This window comes from Sabethes cyaneus, chromosome 3, assembly GCF_943734655.1.
Source record: "Sabethes cyaneus chromosome 3, idSabCyanKW18_F2, whole genome shotgun sequence".
Taxonomy (NCBI): Eukaryota; Metazoa; Arthropoda; class Insecta; order Diptera; family Culicidae; genus Sabethes; species Sabethes cyaneus.
This window is the reverse complement of record NC_071355.1, coordinates 52,310,159-52,327,237: the sequence shown is the minus strand read 5'-3', so window position 1 is coordinate 52,327,237 and position 17,079 is coordinate 52,310,159. Positions and strand designations below refer to the sequence as shown.

General features: G+C 37.0%; 7 non-coding genes across 7 annotated transcripts; 2 read left to right on the top strand and 5 right to left on the bottom strand.

Annotated features, from left to right (window-relative positions):
* Positions 1–5,789: 5,789 nt before the first annotated feature.
* On the bottom strand, positions 5,790–5,863 carry Trnat-agu (transfer RNA threonine (anticodon AGU)). Its single transcript has one exon. It is a non-coding gene; the product is annotated as a tRNA-Thr (tRNA).
* Positions 5,864–6,757: 894 nt separating this feature from the next.
* On the top strand, positions 6,758–6,831 carry Trnat-agu (transfer RNA threonine (anticodon AGU)). The gene has a single exon. It is a non-coding gene; the product is annotated as a tRNA-Thr (tRNA).
* Positions 6,832–7,964: 1,133 nt separating this feature from the next.
* On the bottom strand, positions 7,965–8,037 carry Trnar-acg (transfer RNA arginine (anticodon ACG)). The gene has a single exon. It is a non-coding gene; the product is annotated as a tRNA-Arg (tRNA).
* A 1,091-nt stretch (positions 8,038–9,128) lies between these two features.
* On the bottom strand, positions 9,129–9,200 carry Trnae-uuc (transfer RNA glutamic acid (anticodon UUC)). Its single transcript has one exon. It is a non-coding gene; the product is annotated as a tRNA-Glu (tRNA).
* Positions 9,201–12,854: 3,654 nt separating this feature from the next.
* On the bottom strand, positions 12,855–12,926 carry Trnaa-ugc (transfer RNA alanine (anticodon UGC)). The gene has a single exon. It is a non-coding gene; the product is annotated as a tRNA-Ala (tRNA).
* A 337-nt stretch (positions 12,927–13,263) lies between these two features.
* On the top strand, positions 13,264–13,335 carry Trnaa-ugc (transfer RNA alanine (anticodon UGC)). The gene has a single exon. It is a non-coding gene; the product is annotated as a tRNA-Ala (tRNA).
* A 1,875-nt stretch (positions 13,336–15,210) lies between these two features.
* Trnal-uag (transfer RNA leucine (anticodon UAG)) lies at positions 15,211–15,290 on the bottom strand. The gene has a single exon. It is a non-coding gene; the product is annotated as a tRNA-Leu (tRNA).
* Positions 15,291–17,079: the final 1,789 nt, after the last annotated feature.

Sequence of the window (17,079 nt, the reverse complement as noted above, 5' to 3'; positions counted from 1 at the left end):
GGTTTCATTTAATTAATTAGTTCTCGAGTTATGAGGAAATTTGTATTTCATTTGTGTAGGCCCCCCCCCCTAATTCACCATAGAAAAAATTCTTGCCACCAAAAACACCCATTTGCATTTCATTTGTATGGAAGCCCCACTCTTGAAGGGGAGAGGGGTAATAATTCCCCTTCTAAAGAGGGGAGGGGTCTCAATTCACCATAGAAAAAATGCTTGTCTCCAAAAACACCCACATGTCAAATTTTGTTCCATTTGCTTGATTAGTTCTCGAGTTATGCAGAAATTTGTGTTTCATTTGTATGGGAGCCCCCCCCCCCCGTCTCTTAGTGGGGGGAGGGGTCTCTAATCATCATAAGAACCTTCCCTGGCCCCAAAAACCCCTATATGCAAATTTTCACACCGATCGGTTCAGTAGTTTTCGATTCTATAAGGAACATACGGACAAACAGACAGAAATCCATTTTTATAGATATAGATTTTCGGTCCAAAGTAGTCTTGTTTTAATAGTAGCATTATTCTAGTGACAATCCACCAGATTGTTATGCAAATGCTCCATTTTCATTAACAAACTTTTCTGGACACTTTGAAGTTAATTTCTCGACCGTTGCACAAAAACCTTTGTACGGTTTATTTGCAAGGCCGGCATCCCGACTGCAGAAAAGTTAATCAAATTGCTGACATCGTGAATGCTTTGTCATCTTCTTTGTCCGAAGAATTATGACGACCTGCCGTGTGCGACAGATGGACGCCGCAAGGCGACAAAAAACTTAAGTTCATACTTTTTCTCCATTCTATACCAACGACACTCAACCGATTAGCGCCGGACACAGCAGCAACCCCAAACGAGAAGGGCCACCGGACAGCTGATCATCTCGGAGCAAACGAAAGGGGGCTGAACTGCAAATCGCGAAGACCAACGAGCGCGCGCACGTGTGTCAATATCCTTTCACCGCGTAACTCGTGCTGCAGCTACATATCAACCGGTACCGCTGACGGGCACCAGGCGACACGACACAGATAATACCGTTACAAGTTTCGGTTCCCGTCCCGTCCGTCGAGAAGAATACGGTAATCAATTCCAATTATACACCCTACGGTACACTGCAGCCGTGGTAACAGGCGCACGCGAAATCTTCATCCTCGGAAGCGAACCACCAAAAACCTGTCTCCGGCGTAACCAGAAACGGTGTACGGCGGTATCCTTAATCAAAAGAAAATGAAAAAGAACAGGGAAAGGTACGGGAATATATCCAAATGGTTTCAATATAGGTACCCTTTGCCGGGATGGATGGCTTGGCTGGACGAAACATGTGCGTATACAGCTTGCACTGGATGTTGACGCGAGAATTGTTTTTATTTGATTTCGATAATTTCAATACAAAGAAAAAGTCCTGTCTCAAATTATGGCTTTTTGCCATTTGATACCAATTAAACGTTACAGCTGCTGAACATTTGTATGGATTTGTATGATGCGAACAGAAAAATTATGGTTTAAAACTAGATTGTAGTATGTATAGGTATTTGAAAATATTTTTTAGCAGCTAAAACACTTCGAAAGAATAAACACAGAACCACAACCACAGATATTCAAACTAAGTAGTAAAACCTGAATTAATCTGCCAGGCAGCGGTGTGACCTAGCCTTCCTATTGCAACAATTTTGTTTTATTTCTTAGCAGAGTAAGGAGGGGTAAAAGTGCGATTCAATGGTTTATAGGTGCAGATTCTGAGTAAAATGACTACATTGGCATGGATGAGAGACTACTTTCTTGCTTGAATTTAACGTAAACTTTGGTTGCTTACGAACTTTCGAAGCATAGTTGCTGAGTTATATGCAAATTTTATTTCAGGGCGGTTTTGATGTAATTTTTCATTACATGACAAATACGATATCAACAGGAGGATATTACTTGTTGAAAATTTGTAGCAGCGTTTTACATCACTCACATATCTGTTTTGAAAATACGGCAAAAAAAATTATAAAATATATTTTGCTTTGCCATCATTTAATCAAACCCTGTCAAACGCCTAGCGGGGTAAAAGTTCGTTTCACGGACGAGGCAAAAAATGTATAGCTGTATGTATGTATGTATGTATAAATGTATAGTTTCGATCTGACGGAGGCTGCAATGCACCAGCGCAAAATAGGAAAGGTGTAAATTGAGAATATTCCTTACCGAAACATACCGCAGATTGAAGATAATATGGTTTTGTTAGCTACTGCTGTGCCAATTTCATGGATTCGAGCTTCGCACTTTTGCCACGCTAGTGGGGTAAAAGTGCGAATCGGCACTTGATCAGAAGAATGAAGAAATTATTTTACATTCCGACATCCAAGGTGAGATTGTGCCACGGGGATGAAATTGTGACAAAAACCAAAAATGTTTATTTGTGAAAATTTATTATATCTGCAAAAATAATGGAATAACTCGAGGTTTCACCACTAATGGTGCCTCTACCCTAGTTGTTCTACAACGTTGTCGAATACATAAACCTGCAATCTAGTTGCTACAAAAAAATTTTTTTTTCAAGTGTGATATCCTCTTAATATCTAACTGTATGAAAAAACCAAAAGATGCAAAATCGTATTTTAAGGAATTTGTCGAAAACACTTAAGTTCAAAAACGTTAGGAAAGGCAAGAAAAGACTTTTGACCGTGCTTTATCAGTAATTCTGGCATTAATCGCACAATGCATGCAAAAGAGTTGGTTCTGCGACCTTCTGAAAACTAAAGCCAAAACTATCGTCAATGATCAACAACTAATGACAATTAACGATAAATGTCGATAATCAAGCGATTATAGACGACTTCTTATAGGCGCGTTAATGATAGTTGCTTATGGTCTTAATTATATTACCGCTATTAAGTGGGGTACTATCGATATTACCTCAGATTTCTATGATCACACATTCTAATAATTTGTGGTATAATGAATTTAGATTATCACAGCAAAACGCGTGCTTTGGACGAAATTATAGAAATTTAGGTTGATTCGCTCTCAATTGGACGCGAGACGACGCACGCGGGCTATACAGCTGGCCTGTCATAACTATCAGCAATATTATAAAACGGGCTAGAAACAAACGATGCCCACCCACAGGCCCGTAGTGTCGTTCTGCACGGCCCGCTCCTAAGGCCAATAGCCAGTGAGCTGCCAACTGCCCGTGGGCGTGAGCAGCACACTAGGATGAATGGCTGCATATTTTGCTTTACTTCTTTTCCTCTTCATATTACGGTGTCGTTTACAGGTGCGGAAAAGAATGGGCCTCGTGAGCGATCGTTATCAACTGTTCGGGTCGCAACGACGAGCGAGAACGACGGCCGTTGTTGATAAGCCAATGACACAATCGCAAAAACTCGTCACAATGCCCGAAAAAATAAGAAAGGGAGTCAAAAAGAGATGCTTATGCCAGTCTGTTCGTTAGAGCGATAACGCGTATGAGAGAAAATTAGAAGTATAGATCACCCAAGTCCAGCAGGAGCATATGAGATTTCGTGATGATGGTATCCCTTCTTTGCACGCCTGCCCTTCGAATAGCACATTCGATAGTCCGTCCCCTTACTTCAAACCATCTAACGTCACAAACGAGTCCGATGTCTCACCCGCTATCCTGACGCTTGATTTTGAACCATCAAGGGTAGCACGTATCAGCCTAATCAGTTTTGTTGGAAAACTATGCTCAAGCACAATCTGCCACAGCTCATTTCGTTTAACTGAATTGTACGCCGCCTTGACATCTCTAAACAAATGGTGAGTTTGCTAGTTGAATTCCCGGAATTTATCGAGGATCTGACGCAAGGTGAACATTTGGTTCGTCGTGGAGCGTCCCTCTCGAAAACTGCACTGCTATTCGCCAACAAAGGTTTCCTGCAACGGCCTCAGTCTGAGAAACAGGATGCGGGAGAGAATTTTGTATGCAGAATTGAGAAGAGTAATGCCTCGATAATTGCTGCATTCGACTCGATGGCCCTTCTTATTTATAAATAGGGCATATGAGACTTTCCAACCAGTCCGCTTTCTACAAAACTGAAACTAATACATGTTGTTACCTAAACTACAGCTGGCGTAAGCACCTCATAAATCACTCTCAGCCGGGACAGGATTTTTTGCAAGCCCGAAAAAGAAAGGGTCTATAATCGGTGGAAAAATTCGTGAAATAACAATGGGGAGGGGAGAGGAGGGACCGTGCGCTCTGGTAATAGAGATTGCTAATCTACAACAGCACAATAAGAAAACCACCAACAGCAACAAATCGCGTGTGCGCAAGAGGTTTCCAGTAAGACGTATAAGTGCATAGTAATCAAAAATTACCTGCGGTAATCAATACCCTAATCAATGATAATATTAAGTAACCCTTGGTAATCTTTTTTTGGTAATCAGAGGCAATCAGTAAAGTAATCAAAGGTAACTTTTTTCAAAGGTGCGTTGTATTCATAGCTGTTGGAAACCCATTGCGTGTATGTATTCGCGTCATAGTATGCGTACAGTAACTGTCGGCAATCTCTATATTGCTGTTATAGTGTAGCAGAGCGAAGCTAACTGCACTTCTTTGACGTTTATCGGTGGTTTGTGTGCATGGACTTAGAAGCCAACCATAAAAAATCAGCTCGTCAAGTTTACGTGATAACATAGGTAAGTCTCATCCAGCGCACTTTGCTTGTAACGTTCACGTGAATTATTGGTTATACTAACCGATTCTGGTCTAAATACCATTACTACATCCCCGAGGGTTCGGAGTATCACTTGACCTTTATTAGCAAAAATACTCCCAACGACTGTGAATAAATCATTATCTATATGGGAAGCGTTTGGTACGGGAGGTCCACGCTTTCTTCCTTCCCCTTTATTTCAAGGAGTTTAATGAAATTATGTATTATTTCTGGTCCCATTTGATTGCTTGGAATTCTCTCTGCGGTACATGATGCTGCATAGTTGGCCTGACCATTGACAAGAAAAACGATTGATTCAAGTAATCGTCATTTTCCAGGATGTCTTCAAGAATTGGCTGCGTTAGTGTGAGATTAGATTAGATTAGAGACATGTTTTGCAACATGGCCGCACCGCGACAATTCGAGCATATAAAACCGTAGAAACTAGGTAGAAACGCAGATAGAGATTTGAGCAGTTTAGCTTATTATTTAAACAAACTTAATTTAATTTAAACCAGCCCGGTGTCACCAATACACTCTCACATATGATTTGACAGTACCCCCATACTGATGGGCCCCTCGATGCTGGGCCCCAAACAACAATGGCCGCTCCATAGAATTTCCATGAACTGATTTCCCGCCCAGTGCTTTTGACGTTTAGATTATAGTCATAGAAAAATGGCGATGTGCCGGGGGGTCGATTTAAACAAACATCACTTTCCACACTAAAGTGGAGGTGATTCAATGAGGTTTAAAAAGGTGTGGCAGATGAAGACATTTGATGGTATTAGTAGCGACAAATCAGAAAACAACGTCAAACTACAAAAAACAAACCGCGTCGGACAATGGGGTTTGTTTTTGTAGTTTGACGTCACGCTTCATCGTGATTGGTCGATTTACGATTCCACCCACACCTTGATGAAATTTCTTAATTGCACTAACACCACTTAATCAACATTGCCACACCTGTATATATCACATTGGAGGTGATTGTCGCTGCTGGAGGTGGAGCGTTACGTTGTGTATCAGCTTGTTTAATTATCTGCGGTTTATCCTCTCTCGATCGATGTCCGCGTTCTTTTTGCATGACGGATGCACAGATACACATCCAAAAAGTATGCCATTAGAAATGAATGACTAGGCTCCGGCGAGATTCGAACTCACGATCTCCTGTTTACTAGACAGGCGCTTTAACCAACTAAGCCACGGCGCCGCTTGGCCTCATTATTAAACAATATTTGTTCGCTGCTACGTCAGCAACAAAATGTGTGAAGTCATGCTTATTATACATATGCGTTAGAATAATAATAAACTTGTATAAAATTTGAATAAATAAAACATGAGTAGGTATAAGAAAAAGATTATTATAGCTGAAGTTTAATGTACAGCTCAGTTTCTTGAAATTAAAGTTGAATAATAACCACTAATCAGAGTTGCTTTACTCCGTTACGCTTAATTACATTCCTTTGGCTGTATTACCTAATAGAAGCAAATTTTACAACAGTTTTATATAGGGAAATTATAAAACTGGCTGTACGAGTAAGTTACAGCTGCTGAATTAAGTATTCGTATCTTATTTTTAGTACATATTTACGCTCCAACGCTCGGTCATTACTAACGAAGGTTACGGACCTTGAGCTGCGAAAATAATAAAAATACGCAGTAATAAAGTTAGAAAACTTGCGGATTACATTAAGCTCTGCAAATGTTTCATAGGAGACTTTTACAAATTTTGCTTCTATTATGGCATTACTAGTCGATTGAGCCTAAGTAAGCGTAACTGAGTGCAATGAGCCCGTTTCCAACAATTGAAGTCGTGTCAAGTTGGTAATCATTTTTCAATCATCAATTCAGTGAAATGAATTCAAGAAAAGCTGTGTCAAAGCACTTAATTGCCCTAAAGTTTGTCTAAATTAACGCGAATTTCCATCATTATAGAATGTAGCTTCACAATAAAACTACGGAATGTAACGCGGTGTACGCTAAAACTTTTCGATATCAACTAAAGAATTAAAAAGCAATTTGATTTACAAGTAGTCATATGAAGAGACTGGACAACACAGGCAATTTGGCTTTAGAATAGCACTAACCACCGACTGCTTCAAGCGGCGCCGTGGCTTAGTTGGTTAAAGCGCCTGTCTAGTAAACAGGAGATCGTGAGTTCGAATCTCGCCGGAGCCTAGTCTCATACAAAGATAGACAATGGGACATTTCTTTTTTGTAGAGCCGTTTAAACCAAGATATTGTGAATGTATATATTTTGCTGTGCAGCAGCAACTTCTAGACACTAAATTAGTTTTTGTATTCATAAACACACTGATCACAGTGTTTGATTAATAGTATTTGAGCACTCCTTTGGGAAGCAATTTCTTGGAAGTTTATAGCAAGAGAAATTGCAAAATATTTTATTTTAACGTCACTTTAGTGAAGCTCCTAAAAATGAAAAAATATTGGTATTAATTGACATCGATTTTTAAATTAAAATCATGTTTCTTTGAAAATTAACAAGTACAACGAGGCAGGAGCAACCGGTAATGACGCCAATATTTATTTGACAGCTACATGTAAAACACAATAATGCAAACAAAATACTGCAAACAATTGTTACTTGTTTGTACTTGTTTGCATTATAAAAATCAAAATTAATTAATAAAAAATGAAAAATTAAAATGAATAAATATACTAAAAATTTAAAACGGTTTTTTACATCATTACAATAAATAAATATGTAAATAGTCTTGCCTGCACATTGAACAGCACTTTAAAAATCAAATTCCAATATTTTTTTTAAAACTCGCTCGACTAGTAAGAAAATATGCAAAATTACATACATATGATCCTTAGACTGAACTTTGCAGCTTGAATAAGCTTGTTAGCAATAAGTTTTGCCTATTGAGATGGCTCAAAGCCAAAACTTTATTATCAAGGTGCCCCTGGGGGGTTAGAAATATCAAATATCAACCCTTTATCAAGCCAGGAGATCGCAATAAATTTCTACTGGGTGTTTTTGAAGAGAAAAATAACAACCTGGAAAACGAAAAAGAAACACGAACTTTAAAAACTGCTTGTTTCCTGCTTTTCACACAGTGAATTCTATCCCTAATTCCCTATACCATACCAGCAGCAGTTTCATCTGATACTAATACTAGTGGGAGTGCTAGGATTTCTTCGCCGGCCGCACATTTTCATCGACTGATTCCGTTTTCACCGACTTATTCAGGCATTATTTCAAAAGCAGTGTAGTTGTCATTATTAACAAAAAAAATTTGACATATACACACCATCACATTAAACAAAAAAAGATGTTGCTACAACGATCCTGCCAGGAGTCGAACCTGGAATCTTCTGATCCGTAGTCAGACGCGTTATCCATTGCGCCACAGGACCTAGCTGATGTTTGAGTCTAAACAGCACTCTAAATAGGGCAAACGTAAACAAGATTGAACAAAAATTATAAGAATTTTGATTTTCCATACCTACACGGAGAATAAAAATGTAGTTTCAACCATATTTATGGTTGTTTTACGCACAAACAAAAATTTCGTTTTGTTTCAAACTGAAATGTATGATTGAAATGAAAATATTTATTGTTACATCAATGTCAACTTCAAATTTGAAAATACCTTACTTTTAATTCAAAACTGTTATTTACTTGATTCAAACAGAATCTCGTTTGGAAACAACAATATTTTCAGGTTGTTATAAAAATATTTTATTGAGGCTTAAAACAACAATCATTTTGTTTGAAACAAACTGGAGCTTTTTCGCTCCGTGTACACACTTTTACTGGTTATGTTCTCCAAACAGCAAACACTTTTCTCTATAAGGAAGTATGCGTTTCATCGCAACCACACTGAAACTCGTGCATTGCAATCGTCTGAGTACGGCTCTCGTTCGCTCGCAATATCAACCTCTAGCAGTTTAGCACAGTAGAGCTACGAACGAGTTACGACGACTCTATGCATTGATTACAAACTGCCTGGATTGTGGACAGACGGATTTGGCTGGTTTGTTGGTATGCAGAGTTGTGTTTGTATCTAAAATAAACAGCAAACAAAACCAAACAGGCGAAACGGCGGCGTCGTGTATGATGACGATGATTTTTGCTCCCTTCGGATTGCGCTGTTTGAGCGGAATTCATGTGGAAAGTGTACAAAATACAGGGAACTAATTGGACGTGTTTGTGTTGTTAAGTGGACTGGATTTTATTATCCGTTTAAATTAAGTCAAGTGATTCCGGCGGAAGGTTAATAAGCGACTATCGATAGCAGTTTGCCGTTGATTGTAATATGATATAAACATTTTGATTAATCGAATTTCGCATGTATGACGTGCAACGAGTAACGACGTAGTTGATTGTGAATCAAAAATTTATTGAATCCCGAAAAACATTTGAACCATATGTAAACAAACCGAGTGAGAGTTCAGTGCAAAAAATAACTCCATTCTCGGTTCAACAAATTTTGGTCAAAAAATTGTTCCCATACCGGGAATCGAACCCGGGCCTTCTGGGTGAAAGCCAGATATCCTAGCCACTAGACCATATGGGAGGTTATGTAAGTTGATGACATGCTCTTAACAAATTGCAAATTAACTTAAAATAATTTAATTTTCACCGTTTTGATCATCACTGTATAGCATGCTAGATATATGCTATTATGTCACTTTCAAGAGATTAACACCCTTATTATTGAATTTGTAGGATCGTACTCTCCAATGAGTCCGATTCGTGCAAGTCAGTGATTCGTTTGTTTTTACTGTCGTATTCAAGACGACCACCGTCCTCATTCTAGCAATATTGCTCTCTGGATAGAAAAATGTAATTTTTTTTGCTGATTAAAATTTCAAAGCAAAGCCTTGCTTGCAAAAACCTAACAATCTTTTACACAATGATACATGTATGTACATAAGCAATAATATGAATTTGTATAAATTATGTAATTTATTCTGTAAAATCGCAAGAAAATTACAATTTTCAGTTTTGTAATAAGAGATGTCTTATAATTAATAATTTGTTAAGAACACGTAAGACGTAACATCTTTATGTTAAACCGCTATAGAACAGATTATGCTAGAAACGGTCCTATTAATAGAATAATGAGCATTTACAATAAATACTATGAAACCATTGATGTAACTATGTCACGAATCATGCTTAAAAAGACGTGCATTAGAATTGCATGATTTAAAGGCAACAGCAACAGATTGCCACACGCTATGTCCGAAGGCAATTATTATTTAACTTCCATGCACCTCAGATTTTTCTTCACAGGATGTTAGTATTGGTCAAAACAATTAATTTAGAGAAGGTCCTAAAATATTCTATCTTGGGTTTTTTACAAAATTCAATATTCAAGGTTATATAGGGGTCATTCCCACTCAAATGATCATATCCGTTGTAATCGACCACCTCCGATTTCAACAAAATTTGGTATAATTACTCATTCCAACCCCACATTCAATTTTCCAAAGTTTTGTACAGATTGATCAATCCCCCTTGCAGTGACGCTTCTCCATTTTTCTCAGTTTTTCGAAAAAACTCATTTTTCATTGCATGTCACTGTAAGGGAGATTGATCAATGCGTACAAAACTTTGGGAAATTGAATGTGGAGTTGAAATGAGTAATTATACCAAATTTGATTGAAATCGGAGGTGGTCGATTACAACGGATATGATCACTTGAGAGGGAATGACCCCCATATAACCTTGAATATTGAATTTTGTAAAAAACCCAAGATAAAATATTTGAATACCTTCTCTAAATTAATTGTTTTGACCAATACTAACATCCTGTGAAGAAAAATCTGAGGTGCATGAAAGTTAAATAATAATTGCTTTCGAACATAGCGTGTGCCAATGATGGATTAAATTAAATTCAAATCAAACAATTAAAGTCAGATATTAATTAAACTTACACGTAACAAAGTTTGACGAAATAAATAAGAAATAATACAGTGGAACGTTTTGGACAAGTTGAAGTGCGTGTCATCGACTATTTAGAAATGCGATAAAGAAGTATCATTAAGGTGAAATTAGTCGTCATCGATTCTGCCAATTTCCAAAAACAGTTTTAGACGTAGGACTACGTATTACGACAAGGTTTGGCTGGGTAGGGTGTTATTCCAAAAAATCTTTCTCGAAAAGTGGTCAGATTTTGAACGCCAATAGCTTAGCGGTTTCCGGATCGATTTTCAATATTTTTGCACCAATCGATCGGAACATTTTCTAAGAATGGACTCAAATGAAGAAAGCTATTATTTCGTAAGTGTACATTATTGAAAAACTGAAAATAATGAAGCATTGTCCAACTAGAAATTCTCACATGCTGATTGGTCGAAAAAAAGACGTCATCATGGTTTGCACGTGTTTATCGCCAAAAAGTGACAGAAACTCCTCGTTCCAATAGGTCGAAGATTCTTTACGTCGCTTAAACCTATACCAAGTTGATATCTGTGCTTGGGAAATACCTCAGAGTGCAAAATCACCCCTCTTCTTCAACCGATATCGTTTCAGCATTAAACCTAGTCCAATCTGATGTCCTGAAGGTAAACAATTTTCTTAAAGTATAAAACCACCACTTTTCTTCAACCACCTTTAACAGTTAAGATTGAAATTAGTCCAAATTGATGTCCTGAAGGTGAAAAGTCATCGAAAAGTAAGCGGATGACCGCTTTCCTTTTGCCAGATTGTATCCATATAGGTACTGCAAGAATTTGTTAGAAACTGTTGTCTTGCATTTGTGCATGTGACGTGACGCAGAATTCTCAAAGCGAGGAAAATCAGCGACTCTCTTATCCGAGAATGGTTTTGAACGTTTCATTTGCTACTTTGCATCAGTTAGTTGCTGGCAATTCTTTACATAGTTTCCATACACTAATAAAATTTTAAAACCTAACAATTATTGGACCTGAACACGTACTTTTTATGTTACTTAAAACATTATTTTTATATGTTTAAATATAAATATCAAAAGAAATTTCTTACTTATTATGAGGCAGCCCATAAAAGGTATATGACTTAGAAATCATATTTATGTGTAAACTGCCATAAAAATTATGCTTCATATCCTATAGTCGAAAATTATGTGCTCTTATACATACTTTTAACGGGGCCATAAATGTTATTCATGGCGATACAAATGATTTTTATGTGCCTTACGCATAGATGTTATTTGTCAGATTAAATTGCAAAAAATTATGTAGTTTCACACACAGAGAGTATACGGAAATTTGCCTTAGTGTAGCCAAGCATTACATTTAGATTAATTTCTTTCGAAAATTATGGACAAGACAAGGCAGGAGGGACCCGTAGTGATGCTAATGTTTATTTGACTGTCAACCCAGTATAAGGCAGTAAGGTACAAAACATTTTGCAAACAATTTTAACTGATTTAGTAGTTTTCAATCATGAGAATGGATAACATGCTGTAGAAAATTATCGACTTCCAAAAATTTAGATTTCTTTGATTCTTTGATGTTGAAGTAAGATTTGCGGTGCTATTACCATTAATTCGAAAATAATTGAATATTCTCAACCTGCAGTCTCAACAAACCTATGTATATGCTATGTATACATGAAGAATCGTATTACATATTACATGCATGGATATATGCTACTATCGCCACAAAGAGACTTACGTAGTCCTGCGCCACCTATATGTGGTCATGTCTTGTACACAACCTCTCTGATTTTTTGTTTGAAACAAAAATTCTGTTCATGAAAATATGTTCGCTGTGTTCAGATTGGCAGGAAGAATGCAGCATTTACATTTTTATAAACAAAATCCCTTTTGGGCCTAAAAACTGCTTCCGAAATTGGGCTCTCCGAAAAAAAGTTAACGACTGCTAATTTCCCGTTAAGATATCAATTTCTGTGTGATATTTTTCAATCACTAAGTTTTCACCAAAAGGAAATTTCAATTTGATTTAATCTTATTAATATAGTAAAACAGGTAGAAGCGGAAAGGTATCTGGTAGTTTTTAGTATCATTTATAAACATTATTATTAATATTAACATTTATAAATGTAACAAATTGAAACCGCTTTTCAGCCGTTCGCTTTAACTCATAGCGTTTCCCTAAATTTAGGTTAGAAGATGTATGGAATAGCTTTTCTGTTTCTTAGCACACATGGTAAAATCGCAGGTAAAATAATGAACAAACATAATAAAGATCAAAGTCAAATACCTACGCAGCAAAAAGATTGGAGATACCGGGGATCGAACCCGGGGCCTTTCACATGCAAAGCGAACGCTCTACCACTGAGCTATATCCCCTCGATTGGTAAGAAAGATCCAAAAGTCAGTTTTGAATACGGAGGTGATAACAGTGATGTTAAATATTTATTTAGTTATTTTGATAAAATTGCGAAATGCGAACATGATTAACATGTATAAAAGCTTCTTGATTACATATTGCAGATTATAATTGCAATAAAAAATTAAAACAACAATAAAACATTATTTAATAATACAGATTACACATATAAATTTGTTCAAATTTTTGCGTGTGTTTTTCAATTTATTTGTTCTGCTCCGTTTTACATATATATTTTAAAGCAAAAGCTTGATGATGCTGGCCGCTCCCGCTCTAGGGCTACCCCTAATGCACCAAGGGGATATAGCTCAGTGGTAGAGCGTTCGCTTTGCATGTGAAAGGCCCCGGGTTCGATCCCCGGTATCTCCAAGTTTTTTTTTATATTTTGTGTTTTCAAATTTGATTCCAACGAACGCTTCCAAGTATGTTATTTATTTAAATGAAGAAATTGCGGCAATGCGCAGTATTTTGATTTATAAGTTCATAAGAGATTTAATTAATATACCTCAAGTGTGTAGGCGTAAGGTACAACTCACATTTTTAGGTCCCTACATATTGCAATTCTACTGCAGTTGCAATAAAGAAAACCCTAGTTTATGTGCGCAACAAATATCTCTATTTCTCAGCCCTTTGGTTTATACCGTTATTCTGTTATCTACACGGACTCTTATCCAAAAAGAAAGGCTTTATATGTTAAGTTTATTAATCGCCTAATCGGAGATAATAAAAGATTCAGTGGAAGTATTTTTGCTTTTTATGCGAGTTTGGAAAACATTAAAGAGATGTTTTTTGAGTTATCAACTGTAATTACATTACCTGATTTTACAAAATCAACTCCCCAAATAGAGTCATGTCAATATCTTTACCTTACCACAATGAAATAAAGTTTGAACATTTTCTTAGCACTAGGTAGCGGTAAGAATAAAAATTGCAACCAATGGCACTACACTTTCGATATGTGTAACCGGAATTTGTGTAGTGAAATATTTTTTATATTACCTGGTAGGTAGCAGACTTCGTAGCTATAGTAGCATTTTGATACAGAAAAGTTGATATTCGTTTGGTTTTCCAGAGAATAAATAACTCCTCCAGAAGTGTTTCGTCGTAGGGCACCGACAGTCTAAATCGTGCTTGGGTTTCTTAGCCTCGGAAAGGTTTTTATCACCTTTCAGATACGTAAATTACTTCATTTAGGAGCAAATATTCTGCTGGTTTTGCTAAGCCCAAACATGTTTTGTAAATATTGGTAGCCACTTTCGAGTTATAGAATGAATAGCACCTAGCCCTAGGCATCGTCAGGTCAGGTGGCAATTCTTCTAAATTCACTGATCATATAGAGGACTGTAATATTAATCGTAAATTATCAGCCAACTAACCTTGGGAAGTAGATGATGCAGGTAATGTTTGGTTATTCTTACCAAACATTACAAAATGTTAGTTTCCTTGCGTAGACTGTAGATAAACTACCAGATCACAACTTTTCGTATGCATTATAATATCACAAGTTATTCACTATCCTTATTTAAATACATATCCAGCAAGCATGTTACTTTGCGTTTTCCTTCAATTCAAACATGTATCACATATACGTATTTTGGTTCTTTGGAAATTATTTTGTTAATTGTGTTATTGAGCACTCGAAATCTGCGAAAACCTTTGTGAACAACAGCGAGGACGAGGACAAGGACAGCGAGCGATGCGACACAGAGATGCCAGACATTGCAAAATATTGTTAGCAACTGCTCGAAAACTTGCTCGAGAAATGCCGACCCCGACTGTGCTGTTACATTTGAAGAATTTTTCTAAGAATCGGAAGACACTTGTAAATTTGAATATTATTAAAAAAAATTACATTTACAAATCAATTAGACCGCGTCGCCTAACTGTAACCAATCAACCAAAATTATTTACTGATTTTTACTTTTTTATCTGCCATTTACAGTGATATAGGTATAGCCCTTCTTTAACCAATTATTGATTTCTGTTCAATTTCAATCATTTTTACACGTTTTTGTACCTTTGTTGTGCTGCTGGATTTGACAACCAACCTTTCAATATGCAAACAAGTGAGGGTTCTAGTTGATTGGGCCACAGATAGTTGAGCCAATATACATCAATAGAACCGATAGGTCCCTCACTCCGGTTTGTTTTTAGATGTTGGACTTCGGTCCTATTGACATGTTGGTCGTCAATTTCACAATTACCAACAAAAAGTAACGGCTGGTGGTCGATATAAAAAAGATTTGACAGCGGTGGGATTCGAACCCACGCCATTTCTGACTGGTGCCTAAAACCAGCGCCTTAGACCACTCGGCCACGCTGCCTTAACGAAGTGTAGGGTGGAAAGAAACTATTTTAAGTTAGTTGAAAGAGTGATCCATAAACAACGTTACGTTTTACCTTTGTTATACTATAACAAAGGTTTAAAAATTGGTCGAAAAACACGAAATTGATCTGAGGCCCGGAGGGCCAAGTCACATATACCAATCGATAGGGTTCGACGATTTGAGCAATGTCTGTGTGTGTGTGTGTGTATGTGTAATGGTGTGTGTGTGTGTGTGTGTGTGTGTGTGTGTGTGTGTGTGTGTGTGTGTGTGTGTATGTGTAATGGTGTGTGTGTGTATGTGTAATGGTGTGTGTGTGTGTATGTGTAATGGTGTGTGTGTGTGTGTGTGTGTGTGTGTGTGTGTGTGTGTGTGTGTGTGTGTGTGTATGTGTAATGGTGTGTGTGTGTATGTGTAATGGTGTGTGTGTGTGTATGTGTAATGGTGTGTGTGTGTGTGTGTGTGTATGTGTGTGTGTGTGTGTGTGGGTGTGTGTGTGTGTGTGTGTGTGTGTGTGTGTGTGTGTGTGTGTGTGTGTGTGTGTGTGTGTGTGTGTGTGTGTGTGTGTGTATGTATGTAATGATTTTTTCTATCGCCTGTTTCTCAGAGATGGCTGAACCGAATCGTTCGCTATTACTTTTGTTTGAAAGGTATTATTGTCTAGTAGATCACTATTGAGTTGTTTCGTGATACGACGTTCCGTTTAAAAGTTATGAGCAAAAATGTCAAAAATACGTGACACGGGTTTCTTCGGAACTACTCGACCGATTTCAACGATCTTAGTATCAAATGAAAGCCCTTATTAAAACCAAATTGTTCAGGAATTTTTAATTGAAAACAAATAAGTAGTTTAAAAGTTATGCTTAAAAAACCTGTTTTGACAAGGTAATAATTATCGCCTGTTTCTTAGAGATGGCCAAACCGATTTATGCGCTATTAGTTTCATTTGAAAGATAATATATCCCAATAGATCACTATTGAATGGTTTTTTGATTGGACGTTTAATTTGAAAGTTATGAGCAACTGTATACAGTGGACTCTTTGTTATTGTTTTGGTGGTTTGTTTTAGTTGGCAGTTGCAAGTGCGAATATTGCATTCTCAGATCGGATTTCTATCTTAATCGTTAGGAAAACGACATGTGAAACCGATTAAACACGCTAGGTCAGTACAAACAATTCGTGTTTATGTGCATTGTCTGTATAAACAAATGATGTCATGTTGAGAATGACGTTTGAACCATTTTTAATTTGCACGTCGTGCAAACCAACGGGGTTCAAATTAAAAAGTGTTCAGATTAAAAATGGTCAAACGAACGGGGGTCCACGGTATAGCACACCAAAATTAACAATAATTTATAATGATTTTAACCAAGATAATTTATCTAATTTCAATTATTTTAATATCAAACGAGAGGTTTTGACACTACGAATATATATGCAAAATTTCATAAGAATTGGTTTTATCGGTTAAAAGATATTAACCCTCGAACACTCGCGCCAACTTTTATAACACAATTATTCGCGCGCACAATAGCCCCAAACCAAAGAAAACGTGTGCACTAGAGTTTTGAATGGGAAAACTTGGTTTTAGGTTTATCGAACCTTTGGAAGAGTTTCTTGAAATTGAAAGCTCTATCGTCTGGTGGAATTTAAATTTTGATTAATCCCCCTAAAAGTGAAATAAAAAAATATTTTTCTTCAGTGTCAATATAACACATTGATGTGTTCTGCAAACTTTTAGAGCATATTATTACAAGAAATTTTGCTGAAGACAGTAACCTTCTATCTC